Source organism: Struthio camelus, chromosome 3, assembly GCF_040807025.1.
Source record: "Struthio camelus isolate bStrCam1 chromosome 3, bStrCam1.hap1, whole genome shotgun sequence".
Classification (NCBI taxonomy): domain Eukaryota; kingdom Metazoa; phylum Chordata; class Aves; order Struthioniformes; family Struthionidae; genus Struthio; species Struthio camelus.
Genome location: NC_090944.1, coordinates 18,792,791 through 18,815,343, shown reverse-complemented (window position 1 = coordinate 18,815,343; position 22,553 = coordinate 18,792,791). Strand labels below are relative to the sequence as shown.

The window sequence follows — 22,553 nt, the reverse complement described above, 5'->3', positions numbered from 1 at the left end:
ATATATTTACAGATGACATGCATGTGCTGCGATAAGCAAGGCACACAATTAGAACTGAAGCTAGATTTACAGATTTCTGTTCTCCTTGGCTTGGATAATGATAAAGCGTGCATAGCTGACATTTAACTCCAAGAAAGTAAATATATATGTAGAGAGAGAACTTTACCTTTCTGTAGGAGACGATCTTATTCCTCCTTGACTTTGTTCTCTTGAAGTAGAAGGTCATGATCTGAACTTCCATTATGGCTGTGCAAAAATGCATCAAAGGTTCGATGGATAAAAGAATGTTATTTTCCAAAACCACTGGGACGCTTCCTGTCAGTTCACATAATTGAGTATTACAGTATTTAAATTACAAATTGAAGATTATTTTTACAGGTGTCATTTTAAATATAATATGAAATTTCTTGACATTACCTCAGCCATGCTACACAACCCAGCTGCACTCGGACTTGCATGTGTGATGCACATGGCTGAAATTTTGTCATATTACATCATGGGCTACAAAAACACACAGTATAAATAGAAGATGTAATATCTGAGAGAGCAAAAACATATAGTGCTGGCCTTGCTTTATGGAACTCCAGATCTAATACGGACATGGAAATGTAAACTGTTCCTAGAGTTCAGATCAAAAATCTTTAAAAAAGGTCATATAGAAGAGCAAGCTGAGGTCAGATAGACGGTGCTAGATTGCCCTCCAGTGGACTCCAGCTAATTCTGCCTCCATATCTTCAAACCTGTCTGAGGAAGGAAAACCAAGCCACATGACTTCACCAAGCTAAACAAATGAGACAGCCCATGAGAAAGACGTAAGTTATTCACACTGGCAACCCTGCACACCAACAAGAAAATGTTAAATTAATTAAGAAACAGATCTTTAAAAATCTTCTTGACTTTTTATCCGCAAATTGGTGCTAGCAGCCACAAAGAATTTGCCTTCAACAGTTCTAATTTAATGTGGCTTTCTAAAATGCTATTATCTCCATTCTGTAATTTGTTATTTCATTTTTATGGTTTCCAGCAAATGCCATGTCTAGAAAGGAAAATTCCACCTTTTCTTCCACTGCATTGTAACTTGCAATTTGCCATTCATTCTGGATGAAACACTCTGTTCTCGTTGAAGAATTCTAAGATGAAATTAAAAAAAAAAAACAAAGAAAATAGACTGTCAATAGTTCCCTAATATTGTTATCACAAAGAATGTTAGCAATACTTACTAGATAAATTAAAACTCCCCTGTCCCTTCACTACACTCTTCTCACAAAAGTGATATACGGTTTTATTGGTATGAAGCGTTAAGTCCAGTCCAACCAGTTCCAACACACAGTGCCCACAAACTACATGGGGCAGCTGGACAGGCACTCAGAAACGTCACCAAGCTCAGAAGTAAAGAGATGGCATTTCACCCACAGGCCTGTCCACCCATAGGCAATTTGTATTTTCTGTATGCCTAGATTTCTCACAAAAAAGCATAATTTCAGTGATTCAAGGAGCAGATTTGCAGTGAAATAGATACTACCATGTTCTAAATGAATTTGGGGATGTTAGGGTTTCTATCCACAAGTTGTTATTGAAAGGAAGGTCCATAATAAAATGATCAACCCTGTGTTTAAGAAACTGAGTTGCACTTTTTAGTGATGCAGTGCAAATATTCTCATTCCCCTCATTTCTTGTGTCTTTTTCTTAATTATTTCTTCCTCCTAAGAGGTTGAGAAAAATAGAGAAGAAAAATAATAAAAAAAAAATCCAATTTCTCCTTTTTTGTTGCCGTTGAAAAACATAAGCATTTAAATAGAATGCAAAAATATCTTGAAATGTTCCCATTCTGTAATGAAAGACATTTTTAACAAAGACTACATAGTCTGGTGTTAGGCAATATGGGTTATCTCTCTACACAGGGCCTACTCTTTAAACAGAGACAGAAATAAAAGCTATGCACAAATGAGTGAGTGAGTTCCTTATTGTGAACAGACGGTAACTCGGGGCTACTCTGGATTCAACCTGGAAAATGAGCATACTGAGATGGGTCTGATATGGGGAAAATCCAGCCATCCAGATGTGCGGGTCATAACCAAGGCCACAGCCTAAAATAGATTAAAACAGGAGGGGGAGCTCTCATCCAGACTGTCAAGGAGGGAAGGTGCTCCCAGGTACTTTACTCCAAACTAAAAAATTTATCCGTGAACCCCTTAAATTATTTTAAGGTCAACTGCTTTTATTATAAAAATGAAGCACTTGTTTTCTAGCCTAGACAATGCACTACAGGTAAGTAAGCATCCAAGTAAGCATTTAGGCTTTGTCGATTTTACCCCAAACTAAGCAAAATTTCTTGTTTTGTTTCAAGGGTCCATAAAATTAAATCACTGGAGCTGATTTTTGCCTTCTGTGATGTTTGGTTTGTTCACATCTGAAATTCAGAGTAAAAAATATCGATGAACGGGAGCTCCTGTGGATGAAACCCAAAGCAAATGTTTGCAGGCAGCTCTGAGAAATGGAAGTGCTGTGTTCACATAGTTCTAATTATAACATTGCATTTGTAGGATTCATATGAGCTAGGATCCACGGAAAGGAAACATAAAGGAAAGCTGACTTAAAGGGAATGCAAACTACCCTATGGAATTTGGACTGGAATCTTCTAATGTGTAGGAAATCTACTGCAGAAAAGTGGGAACTACTTAGAAAACAGCTGGAGAGACCACAAGTGAAATTCATCATGGTTATAATCTAAACACAGAAAATGGCGAAAAAAGTCAGTTCGGTTAAGCGAGCATATAGTCTTAAACATTGTGTTTAAGACTAACACAATGTTGTCCTAAACATAGGACAACAATCCTAATAAAGGGTCTTTAACAAATAGCACTGGGAACTATATAAAAGGTAGATAGAAGCTAGTTGCAATGAACAACCAGGGGGAAAAAAGATTCTAATGAAAGGCAAACTGTAAAGAACAGCTCAGTTAATCACAAAGTTTCTCACACATATCTATGGCAAATACAAAAGAATGCAGAAAACGGCACCATTTAAACTGATAGTGAAAGAGATGGTGCATTAAACCTACTCCTCATGTTGCAGGAGGATTGCTCCTGATTTAAAGCAGAGTCAGGCTTACAGCCTATAGCTTTCAATGTTTTCCATCATAAGTCCATTTGTTCTACACTCACAATATGAGGGAGATATGAGAGAGTCGTCTCTTCTTACCGTAATCCTATAAAAGCAGGGCATGTTCGCCAGCTGCTCATTCAGACACCAACTACAGTCAATTGAGGTGGGTAGCCAAGCCAGGTAAGGTAAGCCACTGCTCTCAGGGTGCCTATTTCCCAGCACGAGCTATAGAGAAAGCCAGGTTCCTAAAGTTAGGTGTGAAGACATAACTCTGTGTCCTCATAGAGAAAATTTTAATTCAATTAAAAATTTTCAAGGAAATAACCTAGTGACTTGAAATCAATGAACCCTTCTAGCTTACGGAAGCCAGGGGTATCACAGCCTCATAATAGTAAATTGTAATAGCAAAAGCAATAGGAAATTTGTCCCCAGAGGAAAAAAATACATAGTTTCTGCCCATAAATGGCATCCTACCATGGCAAACTGATGAATTTCATCTGTGAGTCATTTCTCACGGAATAGTAAACTTACAAGGGGTAAATGGTTCACTAGACTGCAGACTTGCTCAAACGGAATAGCTGGAAGGAGGCTACTAGTTAATGTCTTTGCAGTTGCAGTGGTTAGTTCTGGAGCTCTTCCTTATGACTATTTTCAACTGTTCAGCATTATGCCTTTCCAGAACACGAACTAAATATATTTCAAAGAGCAATAATGCCCCTACATGGCAAAGATTAACCTCCAATTTTTCCTTCTTATATTTCAGCATTGCACATATGAGTTATGTGAAGTGCAATGTACAAGATTTGCAGGGAAGACCTTGCAATGATCTGCTCAGTTATCACCAGCAGGGAGTAAAACACTTGACAACATAGACGAGGGCTTAGTCTGATCTCTGCTGAAAACCACTCTTTTGTGAAATTCTTCTATTTCATTTTAGTGTCATAATTAAATGTCTTTTGAACACAACATTGGAAAGTGGCTTGGTTTTTACTTGAAAACAAAGTCTATGCTGCAGGACAGTACTCCAGTTTTATTCCAAGCAAAAATCTTTTTTTGAAGTAGCAATGCCTGAGATTTTGAACTGTAAAATTCAGGCTTTCAGTGAAGTTGAAGGGGTTTTTTTGCACATAATCAGGGAAGTCCACTGATCAGTGCATGTCAGACCTGTATACGCAGGATAGTTGATGCCCTTTTCCTATACTCTTTAGAAAGCTTCAAAATGGTCTTCTATTAAACTGGGGAGAGGCGGGTGGGATTTTGAGAGGTCTCATATTTTAGAACTCTTGAATCTCAAAGTACTCTAGTAAATATTTTTACTTAGGGTAATGAGTCCTGGATCAGACCTAGAAGCAAAAATCTCCAAATAGAAATTAATAATTTGTTGTACATTTTCTTCATAGGCCACCATGATCCAGATGTGGAGCTCCCTGAAGGCACAGCAGTTTTCCTGGATGGTGCTCTTTAACAGATAGTGATTTTGAAATATTGGTGTGACTGTAATAGATTAAAATGCTATTGTTTTACATGTCATACGTCCATATCAAATAAGAATAAATACTGCTTATCAAGTACTACCTATCAAAGTCCTCAAGGCTCTTAAAAACGCATGAACCAAAAAACCTAACAAAACTATCTTTACAAGAGCTCAGACTCATGTGGCACCAAAAGAATACGATTTGCTTTCACTGAAATAAGAGTTCTGAAGGCTCTTGCTGTGTTATAAACCAATAAACATTACCAATGAAGTATGCTACTGACTTCCTTAGGTCCCAGATTAGACCCAAAGACAGCACAGTGACATGTAACACAGGGTACTCCACAAATCCTCAAAGTCTACGGGAATCTTTCCACTGATTTCCAGGTTCCTGCCTCAGAGAGCAGGGAAGGGTAATGTCCTAAAAACACAGGCAATGTTTGCCCTAGAAGAATGCAAAAATTATAATTAAAAAGTCAAGGAAAAAGAATTGTCAAATTCGAGAAACACCAAAGTCAATACACCACTGACAGTCCTCTCAAAAACTGGATATGACTTGAGTGAATAAATCGAGTGGGATGGTCCACATTGGTGGTGCTATGACTCCTCTAGCTACATATTTAAAAACAAAGTTTGCATTAGAAAATCTGGTAGAAGATCTTTCAGGTGTAAAGTGATCTTTTTTAATATTCTACAGAAGATTTTGTTGTATTTGCTTAAATAGTCATTAATCAGGGCAATGGGAAAAAAATAGAAATGGAATTCACTTAATGAGCTTGCAATTAGCAGACTAACAAGTCTGTTATTTTTGTACTTTTTCCCACTATATGATCTAATGGGATACAAGCAAGTATTAAACACACCACAGCTACAGCAATAGCATTGTGGTCTTTTATGACACACACAGCTGTATTGGAAGTCTCTATGAATTTAGCTGTTGTAGAGCTAAAATGCGCTTGATGTCTTGTCCATCTCGATTTATTATGAATGGTATGTCAAGAGCTCAGTATTGATGAAGACAGCATATGAAAAGGCATGTGCTTGGATATGTTCCAGTGTTTAAGCATAATAAGAATCTTAAGGAATTTATTCATATCTTGATATTTGAAGAACAATGCGAAATAATATCAGATTTCAGGGCCATGAGAAATGCTTACCACAGAGCCAAACCAGAAAAATGTACAGGTGTCTTTTCCTGATCATTTCCAAAACCACTCTGCCCCTCCACATTTTTAGATTTTGCTCAATTGAGAAAAGAAGGGGAAGGAGAATGCTTTTTGCTTAGCAAAACTAAGAAGTTGTGCAACAATGCAAAGGAAAGGTCAGAGTTCAAATTCAACATACTGGATTGCTTGTCTCCCTCAATCCGATTCAGTAAATCAGCAGCACTGAATTGCTATGATGACAGGAAGAATTTGGAAGGGGAGGAAGGTTGTGCTAGCATTGAAGACAAAAAAATAAATCTATAAAATGATTGTTAGGTTTTGTTTGATTCTAACCCAAAATCTATTAGATAGGAAAATTTTCCCAGACATAAAAATGCTCTCATATAAAACATCCATTAAAACCAAAAAATATTCTTCTTGAATGTTTGAGATCCGAATAATGACATTATGAGAGCCTGCCACAAAACTAACTAAACATTGACTCTCGCCTAGATTACCAAAAGCATTTACACACTTAGCTTGCACTGAAAATTAGGATCTTAAATCCCTTTGATACCCTGGACCTATAAAAAAGTCAAATCTGAAAAATGCATTCTTACTGAAAAATCAGATCAAATCATTACATTGATGTAAATTGCTATTGAGAAATAAATAATAACTTACTGAGAAATTAACATAGCAACCTAATGGCAGATGAACATTTGTACATGAATGTACATTTTTTTAAACTATTTCTATTTGTAAGAGTCCTAATAGTCACTAGAACTCACTAGTAATCCTATCTTGTCAGACTGCTTGAAAGTATTAGATACAATTTTCAAAAACTTTTTAGACCTGTAGTCAGACTGTGAACTTTGAGCACTTTATATCAACATAATGGGACGTAAAAAGTAGGTCCCTGGCCCAGAAAAAGTTACGGTAGGAACTGAGGTACAGCGGAGAAAATGAGGTTTCCCTGAAGCTTCAGAGGGTAGAGACTCATCCATCAACTCTGGGAACTTGTCTGTATCCATGGATCTTAGGTAACACTACAGCGTGGTTTGGTGCCCCTGGTCCTGCATGGAAAAATGCCATGAGGCTATGGCAGAGATGGACATGGCTGAAGGACCCCTTGATCAAAGCTGCATAATAGTTACCTCGTTCTGCAGACAGTGCCTGAGGTATAACACAAGGTGGTGAAAGTGATCTCGTCCTTCTCTTGAAAGCGGTCATCAGATAGCAAAGAGTGCTGTTGGCTGGGTGGAGGTTAGCATAGCCATTGGTCCTATAGGACAACTCCTATAGGTCCATTCTGTAGGGGAAGAGGGTTTAACAAAGTGAACATGGGCATCCCATGCCAGGGAACAGTGCTAGAGAAGAGTCTCAGGTGTATTGAATGTACTAGTAGAGAAACAGCGTGTGAGATTTAGGTATCTAACATCTGTCTACTTCCCCAGCTTGGCAGCGTGAAGGCCATTTTAAGCGACTTAGCACTTCAAAGGGAGCAAGGGCACAGTCAGACACTTAACTCCCTCTGATTTCAGTAGCGATAACCTCCTGGTTATTTTCCCTTTGGGTGTCGTAGACACTCAACTCTTGGAAACCAGCTCCAGCACAGAGCAAGTCATCTTGGCTGAGATTCACCCCATTAATTTTAAACCCTTTAAAGTTAGGTGCCTAGTCTAAACCAGCCAGCAAGCCGCTTTCCAAAGTCCATGCAAAGGGATAAATATATCCAGAAATTTATGCCATTTCTCCTAGATATTCTTCTTAACAACTTACATTGCAAGAAATTATGTACATACTGTTTTGCAGGATTGGCGGCCTAGCTATTAGCACTGTTTCAGCTCCTGCTGATCTCACAATATGGCCTACTGAAAATATATTCAGCTACGAAATGTACAGAGGGCATACTTTTAAATCATGAGTACAAGATTTTACTCACTGTCAGCATCTTTTCAGTGCTGTCCCACACATCAGTACACATTTCTTGTAAATTAACAGAAGAATGAACACTTTTTTTTTAGCTGAGGCTTTTCTCATAGTTCAAGAGTTAAAGGTATTTTTCCGCGATCCATAAGTATTAAGCTTGCATAGTCAATGAAAAATCATTCCTTGACAAAAGGAAAAGGTTCCTATTTTTTAAACAATTGGCTGTCTTTCCCTTTTTCCATAGCAGAGAAGAGAGGATCAAGAAATTTAGAGATGCTCTTATTCCCAAGGTTACTAAAAAGCAAATGAATACACACTAAAAAAAAGAAATGAAAGAAAAGAAAACTGAACTGGAACTGAGACGCAAGGGAGAATCCAAGCAGCATTTTCAATACAAACCTTGACAACCCTATGTTGTCTTACGGTATGATCTTTTCTTATATATGCAGCTGATATGCAATTCAATGTGTCATGTTTTTGGATGTGATAGCAAGAAATTCCAAGATTCGTTCAGCCAGAGGTAACTGTTAGTATAATATCATGTGTGGGTATAAAAACTGAAACCCGCATTTTGTGAAGCACTCCGCAGAAGATTTGAAAAATCCACCTTCCATTAGAGCCAAATTCCAACCTCAGATACACACTCAGGGCTCTCATTAAAGGCACCAGGAGCCAGAAGTACTTTGTTGAGGGCAGATTTCGACCAATTTTGGTATTTATTCTTACAAAGTAACTCTACTGAAACCCTGATTAGCCAAATGGAACAGAGACATGAAAGTAGTTTAGATTAACAGGGTTTGGATAAGTAGGAGGGGTTCTAGTGTTTTGTTATGCACTTTAATAGATATGACCTTAGGCCACAAATCAGCAAGGCTCCTAGGCACATGCTTAACATTAACCGTATGAGTAGCTGACTAAAGTCAGCAGAACTATTTGCACTCTTAAACGTAGGCGTATGTAAGTACAAGGTAAAAATGGACTGCAATTTTGAATAAAAGGAGGACAATGATAAATAAGGATTGCGTGTTGCTCAGTTTTATTTTTAACCCTAACTACAACTTAATGCAAGCACCCTAAGAGAGAGAGTGCGTGTTTGAGAACAGATGACCAGTTCATGCCAGCCAAGCCAATGAAGCAAAACCAGCTGAGTCTCGGTGCAAGATGAGAAAAATCCTAGACAGGAACAATTATCTTTTTGCCAATAGAGCTTAGAATAAAAATCCCAACAAGCCTGCAAACATATGCTCAAACGTCTGGAGAGATATGAGAAGTGCTAACTGGCAGTTTTGCTGCTGCTGCTCATCAAATTCATTCTTCTTCTTAACCTCAAGTCCAGAGCTGTGAATCTAAACTGATTTTTATCCCAGTTTCCAAGGAAAATGAGGCTATCAGAGTATCTGTCTGTATTCCAACTGTTTGCCAGTAACTTTTGCACCAAGATGCAGAGACAGTAACCGTCACTGAAATCCTAAGTTTCACAAAACATACATTCAGAGGAGAAAGAGTCCCTACAGACACTTTAAATGAAGGGTAAGACTGAAACCCATGCCAACATATTTTGAGGGAAGCTCTTTGCAAATACCCGAGCCTTAAGGAAAGCTTCTATCCAAATTCATTGTGAGATAACAAACCTACAGAAAATCAAGCTTTAGTCTAAAATTCACTGAATGTTTGGGAATTGGATTTTTTTATTTCTCCTCTCTTAAAGGTCTACACGAAAAAAAAAGACTAGGCCGTTCATTTGTTTGCAAAGAGAAAAATAAATGAAACCAACAGCCAATGATGACAATCAGTCAATCTGTGGAAAAGTAGTCCTGCGGTTATAATGGAGTTTGGGATGCAGAGAACCCAGGTTTGCACTCCTGTTCTATCTGAACAAATCCCTTTACCTTACTCTCCACCGGTAAGAGTCACTTGCCTACTTCCCAGATATAGTATGTGGATATCCAGGCTAGGTACTGAGCCACTCAAATGCTGTAGTAATGGAATTCAAAAGTACTAAGAATAGCTTTGCCATTTATTTTAAGTTTATACAGTCTCTTTTCCTCAAAAATCCCATACTTCTCTGTCCATTGATAACTACCATATCATATAAAATGCTAAGAAACAGTAACAGTGACAAACAAAGGCACATGTCAACCCTAAGAAGGATTTGAAATTTAGAACAGGGAACATTTAGAACAAAGCTGCAACAACTTGAGCCTTCCTCCAGCACTATCTAGCAGTTTTTCCCCACAAGGGTTAATAATAATAGTTGTTTCCTATATGATCACCTGGATTATTCCCATTTACTCTCTAACAGTTTTTGTAGATAATGTGCACAAGCTCTGTGTATTGCTTTACAAAAAGCTGTAGATGATTTAGTTCCTCCTCACACCACACCGAGGGATGCAGTCACGTTCTTTCTGTACTGAGCACTTGGAAGATCGCATATGAGCCAGGAGAATCTGTTACACTGGCATAAGGCTTGAGGTATTGCAGGATGAATAATCTTGATCCAGAGCTTTTCAACTTTAGACGATTAGTAAGATGGAAAGAGTTGAAAGCAAAAAAGAGCTCCTTATGGACATTTCCATTTGCTAACAAAGGAGATATGCACACAACTAGCACACTTGAAGATTTGCAGAATGTTTTTTTTTTTTTTTCTGTTGTATTATTCCAGTCATATTGGTGCTTTATTAGTAACAGTTAAAATAAAACCTCCGAAAAGTATGAATCCAGTATCAGTCTATTTTGGAAGAAAAAACATCTATGCCTGATGAGATACATGCATCAAGCTTGGTTCAGCTGCGTGACACAAACTGCATGTTCGATCTGCATTTCCAATCTCAATTCCAACTGTGAGCCTATTGCTGAAAAGGAAGAGGGGAGAAAGTATGTTCCTTTACTAAAGTAAAGCAATACTGTATATTTTAACAAATCACAGAATCACTGAATGGCCGAGGTTGGAAGGGACCTCTGGAGATCATCTAGTCCAACCCCCCTGCTCAAGCAGGGTCACCTAGAGCACATTGCCCAGGACTGTGTCCAGACAGCTTTTGAATATCTCCAGCGAAGGAGACTCCACTACCTCTCTGGGCAACCTGTTCCAATGCTCTGTCACCTTCACAGTGAAGAAGTGTTTTCTCAGGTTCAGATGGAACTTCCTGTGGTTCAGTTTGTGCCTGTTGCCTCTTGTCCTGTCACTGGGCATCACAGAGAAGAGTCTGGCCCCCATCCCCTGGTCCCATGTCTCTCTTGTAGTGGGGAGCCCAGAACTGGACACAGTACTCCAGAAGTGGCCTCCCCAGGGCTGAGTAGAAGGGCAGGATCACCCCCCTCGACCTGCTGGCAACGCTCTGCCTAATGCACCCCAGGATCCCAGTGGCCTTCTTGGCCACCGGGGCACATTGCTGCCTCATGTTTAACTTGTTGTCCACCAGCACTGCCAGGGCCTTCTCGGCAGAGCTGCTTTCCAGCAGGTCAACCCCCAGCCTGTCCTGCTGCATGGGGTTCTTCCTCCTGAGGTGCAGGACCCTGCACTTGCCTTGGTTGAACTTCAGGAGGTTCCTCTCTGCCCAGCTCTCCAGCCTGTCCACGTCCCTCGGAATGGCAGCACAGCCTTCTGGTGTGTTAGCCTCTCCCCCCAGTTTAGTCTCATCAGCAAACTTGCTGGGGGTGCACTCTGTCCCTTCCTCCAGGTCATTGATGAATACGTTGAACAAGACTGGACCCAGGACTGACCCCTGGGGGACACCGCTAGCCACAGGCCTCCAACTTGACTCTGCGCCATTCACCACAACCCTCTGAGCTCGGCCATCCAGCCAGTTCTCCACCCAGCTCACTGTCCACTCGTCTAGCCCACACCTCCTGAGCTTACCTAGGAGGATGTGATGGGAGCCAGTGTCCAAAGCCTGGCTGAAGTCCAGGGAGACAACATCTGCTGCTCTGCCCTCATCTACCCAGCCACTCATTCCGTCAGAGAAGGCTATCACATTGGTCAAGCATGATTTCCCTCTGGTGAATCCATGCTGACTACTCCTGATCCCCTTCTTGTCCTCCACGTGCTTAGTGAGGACCTCCAGGAGGAGCTGTTCCATCCCCTTTCCGGGGATGGAGGGGAGACTGACAGGCCTGGAGTTCCCTGGCTCCTCCTCCTTGCCCTTTGTGAAGACTGGGGAGACTCTGGCTTTCTTCCAGTCCTCGGGCACCTCTCCTGATCTCCAGGACCTTTCCAAGATGATGGAGAGTGGCCTAGCAATGACGTCCACCAGCAAACCTCAGCACTCGTGGGTGCATCTCATCAGGGCCCACGGACTTGTGGGTGTCAAGTCTGACTAAATGATCTCTAACCCGATCCTCCTTGATCAAGGGAAAGTCTTCTTTTCTCTAGACTTTCTCCCTGGTCTCCAGGGTCCAGGATTCCTGAGGGCCAGCTTTTGCAGCAAAGGCTGAAGTATATGACAATATAACAATAGAAAAAAAGGGGAAATGCTTTTGTTAAATGCCTATGAGTTGAGCCCCTATATAAGGACCTTTTCTCGAACTAAAAGCATGTCAAGGGAATTGGGAGCATTGCAGTGAAAGCAAGTCAGTTTTGGGATCTAACAACAGAGTCATAACAGAGAGGCAATGCATTCCTTGTCTGCGTGCAGGCTGCATCCCTCACTGACTTCAACAGAAATTCAGTATGAAAATACATAGGAAAACTGCTTGCCTGAGCTAAGATGAAAATACTAAAATGTCCAGTGAAAATAAAAGCTATAGGGACTGAAATGAAGGGAGAACTAGAAAAAAAGTGTGATGGTAATAGTGATGAAAAAGAGAAGCAGACGGGAATAAGAACAAGCTTGCATGAGCCACAGTTATATAAGCACCCTGAAAAAGCAGTGATACTTGAACAATGCAGTGTTTTATCCCTATACTGTTTTCATTTTGTTCTATCCTTCTGTCACTGAACTCCAATACTGTCAGTGTAAATCTGTCACAGGTCTGCAGCTCTGGAGACTGGAAAATGAAATTACCTCATCTGCACGTTTGTTACCCATCCTCCCTGGTCACTGCTACCCTGGGATGGTTTGATCCACTGATACTGCCTCAAGTTTTGGGGAAAGACACAGTAAAAGGAGGCAAGAGTTAGTTTGCTGAAAGGACAGAAAATGCTTTGCCTGATGGGCCTCCTGGGGTGCTGCAACATGAGCCTTCTGGGAAAAAGGGAGTAGGAGGAAGGTATAAAAACAACCCTAATGATACAGCCATTTGTGTGAAAGGCTGGAAAAGGAGCTTATTGCTATTATCAAAGATTTTTTTGCAGTTATCTTCATATAAAAGGTTGATAATTTTTCTCTAAATTGTTGTCTGTTTCCCTTTTTTGTCTCATTGTCTTCATCTAACATATCAAATGGTACTTTGTGATGGTGAGCACCGCCTGAAAAAGGCACTCACAGTGCCTGCTTTTTTTCCAGGGTTTCTAGACAAGGATTTTGAACAGTAGTACTTGTAAATTTTAAGGGCAATCTGTTTATTTGCATTTGGCTCTCTTTTGCTGTTGATTTCACCTCACAGAAGACTCGCATGGAAATACAGGACGTTAGCCACATAGATAACTAAGGAAATAGATCCTGAAAAGACTTTGCTACAGACTCCTGGAAAATTGATGAATTACTGGTCCATATAATTCTGTAACCCAATCAGAAGGGAAAACCCATTAGCTCAAACGTTTGCTTCTCAGGTAGGAAAATATATAGCAGATTTAAAAAAAAAAAAAAAGAAATATTAGGTTTAATTATGATTTGAGAAACTGAGGGGGTGATAGAATAGGATAATACAGCAAATGTCTATTTTGGCAGAAAGGTCAATGCATTTTTATGATTCCTGCAGAACAGGCAAGCTCTTAGACTTTCAGACTACACCTATAATACATTAAACATATGCAGTACCATTTTCTAGCTCAGAGGCCAGCTGGCATGGAGCATCCCACATCCACCTTCTCAAACTCTCCTGCCCTCTGAATTAGGAGGGCTACAATCAGACTGTCTGCTAGGAATTATCTTGTCCTAATTCCTGAAATGCCTTGGGAATTGCTTGGGAGAGTGTTAGCTGGCATGGCCTGAAAGCATGTCACAGATTACTCTGAGTAATACTATAAACGATAAAGTTCCAGTGCACAGGAAAAGTTCCTGGCACTGTTCTAATAGCATAGACATACCCAATGAAAATCCAAATACAGGATCTTATGCAACTCTACTGAATACTGCAGTTTCTGAGAAATGAAATGTCAGAGGGCTCATAAGTCTTAAACCGGAAAGTGTACACTTTCTCTAGACCTTTTCTGATCTTCAGAAGGACAACTAGTGGCACTTTAGTGAAAAATCCTCTGTAAGCAGTTCAGAGGTTATTAGCATAAAAGCATGTCTGTATTCTGTTTAGCACTATAGATGACTGTAGTGCTGCACACTGTTTACCGGTGATAATGTAATTTTAATAGGTATAGCTAAACCATAATTCTTAGTCTGGCCATCTATTGCCAACATGAATTCATATTAGCACTTAACAGATTTCTTTCAAGAAGATGTTATTTCCATTTTATGGCAGACGTTAAAGTACTGAACACATTAAGCTTTGTGTCCGGGAATTCAGGGGCCTTGCCTCCACATCACAAGTGAGCTGGGCACTCCTGAACCTAAATTCCAAGTGAGTCTCCAAAATAACTCTATTACTCTCAAAAGTTTAATCTATGTCACCTGCCTAGAATATGCTAAACTTGGAAGCAGAAAAGCCAAGTTTCAAGTCAGAGCCTTAACCATAGGACAAGCGTCCTACTTCTTTCCTTTCTCAAAGAGATTTTAGAAGGAAAAAGGTGTCACAACCTGTTTGCAAAGAAATATTAAAACATAGTCATTTCTGGTGATCTGTATAGCTGGAACTACTGCCCAGAATTGGCTTAAGTCACTTTCAGTTCCATGAAAGAAATATCACTGTAGAACCAGGCAGCTTCACACCGAGAGTGTGAAAGTCAGGCCCCTCTATGCAGGATCTTTTCCAAACAAAGCCCCATCCAGCCACCTCTCATCCATCTCGCCCAAGAACACACAAGTACTATTTGTTATCCTCCTTTTCAGCCTGCGCAGCTATGTTTTTTCTGGCTTGTATCCACAAAGGGAAAATATAACAAAGGAAAAGTCAAGAATGGATTATAGCTCTGGAAGAGATTTAACGACAAACACATTGGCATTTGCTCTTTTATTTTTACACTTGATTTTACCGGTTTCATTACAGCATTCTGCTAGGTGACATGTTAGATTTTGTTTAGTACAAATATTCAAAACCTGTGATGTGTTCCTACAGTGAAAGAGCACTCTTTCACTCTGATATTTATCAGTGAATTTCTCTTTCCCCATAACCCCTTGTCTTTCCTAGCTGAACTTTAAAAGAAATTTCTGAGCTTTAAAAAAGAAATTTTGCTAATTATTAAAAGTTCTTTTTTAAAGAAACGTTATTTTCTTCTTTCACACACCAAATGTACTAGGAGATACGCATATACTAGCGGATCATGTTAGCTTACAGGGAAGGCAAAGAAATAAGACATGGCTAAGTTTCGAGGAAAGGTTAGCAATCTTGCCTGGGAGGTTGTTTTTGTTATGGACACTAGGATTATGGACAATTCCCCTGCTTCATCCTGCTTAGCTTGAGACATTAAAATGAGACATCTAAATTGGAGCCTAGTTTTCATCTATAACCAGTAGATAGAGACAGACACGTACCTTGTCTGTATAGGGAGCTGAGGAGTATGAACCCCTAGGCAAGTTGGTCTGGTGCCCAAAGTTAGATGGAATGAATCCAAGCTGAAGGTCTTCATTTTGCAAACTGTATTTTTTTGATGTTAATAAAGCACCTAAGGCATAGGATAGATATTTTTTCCTGACAAAGGGAATAAAAGAATGGAAAGCTAATGTGATCTTTTGAGATATAAACAGGGAGACATGGAAGAAAAGCTCATAAGGTCCTGCTGAGACCGTCCCAAGAACTTTGATAAAGATATAAATTTTTATATTTTTAAACATAATTTTTTTAAAAATATTTTTTTAAAAAATAAGGTCTAGAAAAAACTACAGGGCTGTCTGGAAAGTCCATCTCTACTAAAAAATACAGAAGGTCAAACTATAACATGTGCTATGTTACTCGTAATCTTTCAGTCACATCTTTTGGTAGATGATGTCTAGAACTATTACTAACACAAGTGCAGTTTCTGTTCTTATAACCCATGCATGCAGCTGGTTGTAACTAGATGCACATAGACCATAAAGGAGGTGTAAATACATAATAAGGTGCCCTCGCCTGTCCTTAGCAATGAAAATCATGGTCTTACCATTACACAGACTCTGTATAACTAGACTGAATGTCTGCCTAAAAACAGATTCTCCAGTTCAACCGCACTGAGTGATGGAATCACTCTGTGGGAGTCTTATGGCCTAATTTATTCAGGTCAGGTTACTCCTGGCTGCAAAATATATGAATCCATGAAAATCCACTTCCCTTATCCTTAACCTCCCTTTCCCCCAGTGATATTTGCACAAACGTACCTTTGTTTTTGATTCAACTGAGTTATTTTATTGACAGGTAATTGTGACTGTTATTTATCAACTATGGTGTAGTAGTGCCTAGTATTTCATTTATCTAGACCTGCATCCACATTTTCACAAGATGTAAAGATAAATTTACATTAAAATGGATATGCTAAAAAGAGGTCATTCCATCCTTACGATTAGCGCTTGGGTGGCCAGCCAATTACTCTAGAACTACATACAGTTTTGGGTAGTTCCCATGGCAGAGTTATATCACATAACTAGCAGCAGTGCTAAACAGGCACAGAAGCTGATGCATACTGAAACCTTTGATGGGAAGTAAGCTAGTAGCAGCAGCAGGGTCTAACCGGTATCCTGCAACAAAGTGTTGGAACCTGAGCGCAATCACTGTTAGTCCCTGCCTATGAAACACTCCTCAAGAGCTTCCCTTTCCCTTGATTCTCCAGGTCTAGTAACTTTCTTGTACGACTGGGAAGCTGAACCACTCCGGAAGTAGAGATGTTATTTTCCTTTCCAGAGAAAAGAAGAATGAAAGAATTAATGATGCAATATAGATGATGCAATATAGAAATGGAAAAGAAAACACACAAGAACAAAAAGACTGCTTCTTGATAAGTCATCACGGTGAGTTGTGTTTATCTCAAATCAGGTTCAGACCTTCTTAATGCTGGAAACTACAATAGCTAATGACATCTTTTCCACCCATGTACATGCACTCTTTCCTATAATGTACCCACACCTATATTATTTCTTTCCCTTAAAAGATATTATAGGACCATCTCTTCCAAAGTGTTACATTAGGGAATGATCCCTATAGATTCCTTTAGAAAACACTGACTATAGATTAAACTTAGCCTAAATATTTCCAACATCACAGTTAAAGCAGTTATTCTTTAAATGTCTCTCATAATTTACGCCAATTTGATATTTCAAAATCAAGTGCTGCTTGTAGACTAATGAGTATCATGCAGTTTTACAGGATTGACTTAGTATAATGCTAACAAATGATAAAAACCAGCATAAGCAATGTCTTACTGCTTTTGTTACTATGAAAACATACAACTCTGAAACCACTTTACAAGTCACAAATTGTGAATCTCCACCATCATATCTTTACCTCAGTATATTATATTGTCTTTGGGACAGCACTTTTAGCTTGTAATCTCGTTTGATTTCAGAAGCATGTTCATCTTTGGGCTAACTGTACATTTTGAATGCTTAGATGGAATGACTGCACTTTTTTTGGGTGATGCATTCATTATCTTGTCCCCAAAGAGAATGTGGTAGCCCAGCTCGGCTACCTAATATTCATGTACTCAGATCTGACATGCCCTAAGGATGCAAGAGATCTTACACAGCTCACAACAGCCAAGGTCTTTCTTCTTGTCTGCAGCATGACATAACTGTGGTGCTTCCAAACATTCCCCTGTGCAACAGCTTTCAGTTCAGCAGGTGAAGGTGCATCTCTGGTAAGGAGCCATCCTTTTCTCTCTCTGCCATAAAACTCTGGTCAAAGCTGGCAGATGTACTTGGGTCAAAGCTCTAGCGATATAAACAGAGAAGATCTGAGGCGTCATCAGTGGATACATAATCCTTATTTAGTATTCATCCTTCCCTTAAACTGATACAGTGCAAACTTTAGAGCATACCATAAAGCACCTTCATCTTGAATTTTCATTCATTGGATGTTCAAGTGCCTTGCTTCACTTCATTTACCAGAATATTCATTTGTTGAATTTTGTTTATATCAAGACCACCTGCTTCAGAGGGATAAATAATCTTTTTACTCAGTGCATATATCCAACCAAGCAATTTTATCTTTACATTTAGCTTAAGTCTGTTGATTCATTAGAACCAGCACTCAATGAAATGAATGAAATGGAATGGAATGGAAAAAATGAGCTCTATTTCTCTTTTTATTTCAGAAAACATATCTGAGTAGAAAAATGACCATTTCAAAGGAATGCTCCATATATATGTCTCATTTTAATTTACCACTTCCAATAAAGGGCAGGTTAAACCCATTTATTCTCTCTCTACAATTAGGCCTGTGAAAAAGGAAATAAAATAAGTGGAGGAATTTTCATTTCACAACATATAGCTCTTCAATGCTTTGGTACTTAATGCAAAGCTATTGTGCAAATGTGTTCCTGGAAATTACAAAGACCAATGAGGGATATTTCAGCACCAAAGTAACTGATTAAAGCTATAATAAAAGTAGAACTATCAAACTGCCAAATAAATGGATTATGTTAGATTTCTCATACAATTTGGTACCTCTCTGAAAACTGCATCGTAAGAAGGATGAGTTATGAAGAAAAGAATAAATGGAACAGAAGCTGAAAGAGAGAATAAAATTCGTATGGATGTATTTGAAATATAGAAAAAACTCATCTCTCTTTCTGATAATCAAATTAATAATTTTTAGACAAAGGAAATCTCGAGAGCTAATCTGTTTGAATTTCACAAAAAGCATAGCTTTGGAAATTATTATTTACAGCTGAGGTAATAGAGATTATTACAGTAATTTTTAGGTGGATACATGTTTAGCTGAAGAGAAGATTATAGCAAATTGTACAAAAGAGAGAGTTGTCAACCAATTTATGCTTTCGCTAAGCGTCCTTGAGGATAAGTCTTGAGACCTATTTTATTTTCAATAGTCATTAATTACCTGAAAGCTGTCTGAAAATTGCAAGTGACTGAACTGGGGATTTCACCAAAACAAATTTTCCTATTAGATGATTCTGAGGACTTGCAGATAAAGGATGAAAGTTCATAGTAAGTTTAAGTAAGTCACACATGAGCAGAGGCATGCCTCTTCAGAGGTTAGCTGTCAAAGCTGAGATTCTGAATCATCTTGGGATGCTGCAGCTTCTCTTTGTTCTTTGTGTAAAAGCATTATAGTCCCCAAGTTATGGGTATAAAATAACTTAAGTCAATATGAATATCGCTATTACAGATATATATAACAAGATGTCTTGATTCAAGCTGTAGAATCATGGTTCTATGCTCAGAAATGACTTAAGATGAAGAAGATCTGGGTGAAATGCTAAATCACAATATTAAGGCCTAGGATGTGGAAGGAGAGGTCTTTCAAGCAAAGAGAGAGAGATATAAACACTGTTGTCAGAAGCAGCATCAAAACAACGTTTATTGTACTGTCTACAGTTCCACTGACCCAGAAACACAGTTTTAAATCTTGACAGATGACATGTGACTGGAGAAAAGATGAAAGAGGAGGCATTAGGATGTTAAGAGGAAAAGAAGAACCTGTCTTATGAAAGGAAATTAAATGACTTGGCTTGTTTAGTCTAGCAAATAAAGACTGAGAGTAGCCTGCTCCATAAATACATCAGAAGAATAAACTTTGAGAGGAAGAAGTACTATTTAGCCTGAAAGTCAAGCTTAGCACAAGAAATAATTAACCACAAATACATTACATTTGGCATATAAAAGAAGGTTTGTAACTAGAGTGGGTTCTGCAACAGTAGCAGGAAACCTGGCTAATTTCAGAATGAAGCTTGACCCTCTTACGAAAGGCTGGCTGGAATATCAGGGGACAAGACATAGGCAGCCAGGAATTTCTTCCAGGCCTGTTTCTTACTTTCCTCTCTTCCCAAATCAGAAGTGGTTTCTCTATAATTCTGTAAGTATGACAGCAAATTAATGGATAAAGAAGAAGCAGCCGATATTCTTTATTTGGATAGTCAAATAACGACAGTGACCCTTACAGAAGACTACTATGTGAATCTCAGACTTACGGCAAAAGATTAATAGTGGGATATACCAAAATTCTGTTTTTCAGAATATAATTCTGTTTGCATTCTTTCACTTTTACATCCAAAATATCTGGCATAGGGCATTTTGAGAAACAGGATACTAGACTAGATAGCCCACGACATTCATAGGACTTTGCCTATACGGCAAGTCTTTAATTCTTATATTGCCAAAGGTTATACAGCTGAAATGTATTATCTTAGTCTTGGATTCTTTGCTCTTTCTGTTGTGATTTTCTCTGACATAAACCATAGCAAAAGCGCCTACATGATTTCAACACTAGGAGATTGCAAAGTAAACCGTTTTTACATACCATGTCTGGTAACACTTTAAAATAATAGCCCAGTTAATTAATGATGAACTACAGTGAATATTCTTGTACAAGTACATATGACATTCCTATTAGTGCCAAATGAGTTCATCATGATTAATGTTATTACAGTACATACCAGTGAAATTCATAAAAGCCATTATGCTGAATGGTTACCCAACACCAAAAAGCATTCCCCTCCAGCCAGCAGCCTACACTCAATAAGGCAGATGAACAAAGTTCTATTCTAAGATCCATGGAGTTACATTATTATCAGCTTGGTATGAAATACAGGCCTTTAAAGGAGATCTTCAGAAGAACCTTCAGTTTTAGGAATTCATTTACAGCCAGGCACAGTGGCTAAAGTGTTTAAAACTCAAGCAACTAAAATTAGGAATTTCAGGGCTTTATTTTCTAGGGTTAACTAAAACTAGGTTAACTAGGTTTAGCTGCACTGCCTGTTCAGGTAAAGCCTGTGGAGCTGTGCATGCTCACACTATTTAGACATCAATCATCTGTTACGACGATATGAAGTTTTAAGCATCCATGACGAAAAACAGAGGCCGCTACAGGATCTACGTGTGTAAGGGTGCTGAGCTTCACTGCTCCATCTTTGCATGAGTCGCACAACAGGGACAGGGTACGTTGCCCTCCTGAGCACCGCAAGGGCAGCACTACTTGAAGCCCAGATTTCACAATATAGACCCAGCCGCAGAGGCAGTATCTACATTAGCAAACTCAACAGGACCAGAGGACTGGCAGACATTTGTTCATGCTACTAACTGCAGGCTGTGCTAGCTAGCACTCTCCCAGACACCACACTGGAACGGTTCAGGAATTAGCACAGCCAAGGACCGTTCCTAGTAGGCAGTTTGGATGTAGCCTTTCAGATTTGGGATAAGATCAATGAGATCAGGTGTAAGCACACAAGCTATGACTCACCAGTTGAACTCCCTGCCAGAGAACAGTCCATGATCCATGTCTTTACCTCCTGTAGATGTAGCCAGAAAGGTTGTGCCTCTTAAGATCCATACCAACCCTGGCTCAACACAGCTGTGGAGAGTACTTTTGGCTATCCCTCTTTCACAGTTCAGAGCAGGAATTAAAACACAAGCACTTCTGGTAGTGGAAATACAGACAGTACCAATGCTGCTAGAGAGGAGCAAGAGATGGAACTAAAGGAAGAGCTAAAGCTCCAGGAAGCTGCAAATGATTAACCAGCAAAGTCCAAAGTTCTGGCACTGACATCTAAACGGTCTATTCTTTTAGCTTAACTAGAAGATTATCTTTTGTTTAACTACAGTTCCCAGGGTGTAGCTCTCAGGAGTTCCACATGTCAGGATACGGGGCTTTGCAGTCACTGATATAAGACCAGTGTATCCGAGGTTCTGACATGAAAACTGAATCCACCTTATTTAAATGATACTAAAAATCAATGATTACGTTCTAAGACCTGAAAGAAAGGATTAATTTTCCATCTTAGCATTCCTGAGGCTCAATAAATTGATTTTTCATCTATACTGAAGTCATTATTAGAAATGCTCAGTTAAAGTACTGAAAATGGAGATGGAGGGGGCTTGAAAAATAGGATATTTACTTTTGAAATAGCTAGAATTTCAGAGAAAATTGATAATAAATCTGAGATATTTTAATTGGAAATGTTGCCAGTGATAGTAATTGTCCCCATTGTTTATATTGAAAAGCAATTAAGATAAATATAAGAGAAGTTTTCTCACTTAAATAAGCTTAAGGAAACAAAAAAAGAAACCCTATTAGGAGTATCTAGTTGAGTAGAAAGTAGATAGTCTAAAAAATTTTCAGTGCATAAGCAAAATGAAACCTTAGAAACAAATCTATAGTCGGCTAAACAATGAGCATTCTCATAAAATTGCTGCTAATTAGTGTTCATAACTTTCTTCCCTTGTTTTGCACTCTGGAACACTCTGGAACACTCTCACACCTTCAATTCATTTGTCTGATCTTATTTTTCCTATTTTACTGTAACTTCTGCTCTTGTATAAATGGCCCTATACTATCAAATGTTTAAGCATAAGTTTAGCACTACCTTTTGAGTATTTCCAATGACTTCTGTTTCTAATTGTACACTGAAAATGAATACATGCTTAAATGTGTGAGTTTTGGTACGGTTCCTCTTCAGTTCTTTCCTCCACAGCTGAAATTTGCCTTCAGTTTCTCCATGCCCTGCAAAATCCATCTCCTTGCAGGTTTAGGTCCAGTATTAGCAT

General features: G+C 39.0%; 1 long non-coding RNA gene across 50 annotated transcripts in view; it reads right to left on the bottom strand.

Moving 5' to 3' along the window:
• LOC104149902 (uncharacterized) overlaps nucleotides 1-21,499 on the bottom strand; it is a 132,230-nt gene extending 110,731 nt beyond the window's left edge. For 40 of the 50 annotated variants that reach the window (XR_011140004.1, XR_011140007.1, XR_011140005.1 and 37 more), the window contains exons 1-5: nucleotides 21,250-21,493; nucleotides 6,882-7,036; nucleotides 6,580-6,800; nucleotides 1,056-1,130; nucleotides 167-246 (exon numbers count right to left, since the gene is read on the bottom strand). This is a non-coding gene — a long non-coding RNA (uncharacterized lncRNA). Of the gene's footprint in view, nucleotides 1-166; nucleotides 247-1,055; nucleotides 1,131-3,201; nucleotides 3,331-6,579; nucleotides 6,801-6,881; nucleotides 7,037-17,574; nucleotides 17,763-17,869; nucleotides 17,981-21,249 lie in introns of all 50 variants that reach the window. The other 10 variants (XR_011139990.1, XR_011139992.1, XR_011140008.1 and 7 more) reach the window with 9 other exon arrangements.
• Between the last annotated feature and the right edge of the window lie 1,054 nt (nucleotides 21,500-22,553).